Genomic DNA, 1,412 nt, shown 5'->3' with positions numbered 1-1,412 from the left:
TTTCATGGACTTCCTATGGAAGATCCTTATTAGTTTTTAGCTGAATTCTTGCAAATCTGTGACACTGTCAAGACTAATGGAGTTGATACCGAGGTCTACAGGCTTATGCTTTTCCATTTTGCTGTAAGAGACAGAGCTAGAACATGGTTGGATTCACAACCTAAGGATAGCTTGAACTCTTGGGATAAGCTGGTCAGTGCTTTCCTGGCTAAATTCTTTCTACCTCAAATGATGAGCAAGCTTAGAGTGAAAATCCAAACCTTCAGACAGAAGGAAGGAGAATCCCTCTATGAAGCTTGGGAAAGATATAAGCAACTCATCAAAAGGTGTCCTACTGACATGCTTCCAGAATGGAGCATCAAAAGTATATTCTATGATGGTTTGTCTGAGTTGTCAAAAATATCATTAGACCATTCTACAGGAGGATCTCTTCACGTGAAAACCCCTATAGAAGCTCAGTAACTCATTGAAATGGTTGCAAATAACCAGTTCATGTACACCTCTGAGAGGAATCCTGTGAACAATGGGACGCCTCAGAAGAAGGGAGTTCTTGAAATTGATACTCTGAATGCCATAATGGCTCAGAATAAAATATTGACTCCGCAAGTCAATATGATTTCTCAGAGTCTGAATGTATTGCAAGCTGCATCCAACAGTACTAAAGAAGCATCTTCTGAAAAAGAAGCTTATGATCCTGAAAACCCTGCAATAGCAGAGGTGAATTACATGGGAGAACCCTATGGAAACACCTATAATCCTTCATGGAGAAATCATCCAAATTTCTCATGGAAGGATCAACAAAAGCGTAATCAAGGCTTTAATAATAATAATGGTGGAAGAAATAGGTTTAGCAATAGCAAGCCTTTTCCATCATCTTCTCAGAAACAGACAGAGAATTCTGAACAGAGCCATTCTGGCCTGGCAACCATAGTCTCGGATCTATCCAAGACCACACTAAATTTCATGAATGAAACAAGGTCCTTCGTTAGAAATTTAGAGGCACAGGTGGGTCAGCTGAGTAAGAAGATTACTGAAACTCCTCCCAATACTCTCCCAAGTAATACAGAAGAAAACCCCAAGAGAGAGTGCAAGGCCAAAACCATGACCAACATGGCCGAACCTAGAGAGAGTGAGGAGGATGTGAGTCCTAGTGAGAAAAGCCTCATGAGACGTCCTCTGGACAGAAAGGAGTTTCCTTTTGAGGAACCAATGGAATCTAAGGCTCATACAGAGACCATAGAGATTCCATTGAACTTTCTTCTATCATTCATGAGCTCTAGTGAATATTCTTCCTCTGAAGAGGATAAAGACATCACTGAAGAGCAAGTTGCTAAGTATCTAGGAGCAATCATGAAGCTGAATGCCAAGTTATTTTGTAATGAGACTTGGGAGGATGAACCCCCCTTGTTCAC

General features: G+C 40.8%; 1 non-coding gene across 1 annotated transcript; it reads right to left on the bottom strand.

Annotated features, from left to right (window-relative positions):
• Positions 1 to 237: 237 nt before the first annotated feature.
• LOC148567842 (small nucleolar RNA R71) lies at positions 238 to 345 on the bottom strand. The gene has a single exon (XR_015882442.1). It is a non-coding gene; the product is annotated as a small nucleolar RNA R71 (small nucleolar RNA).
• Between the last annotated feature and the right edge of the window lie 1,067 nt (positions 346 to 1,412).

Source organism: Arachis ipaensis, chromosome B4, assembly GCF_059453495.1.
Source record: "Arachis ipaensis isolate K30076 ecotype BB chromosome B4, ASM5945349v1, whole genome shotgun sequence".
Taxonomy (NCBI): domain Eukaryota; kingdom Viridiplantae; phylum Streptophyta; class Magnoliopsida; order Fabales; family Fabaceae; genus Arachis; species Arachis ipaensis.
This window is presented reverse-complemented; position numbering and strand designations above follow the sequence as displayed.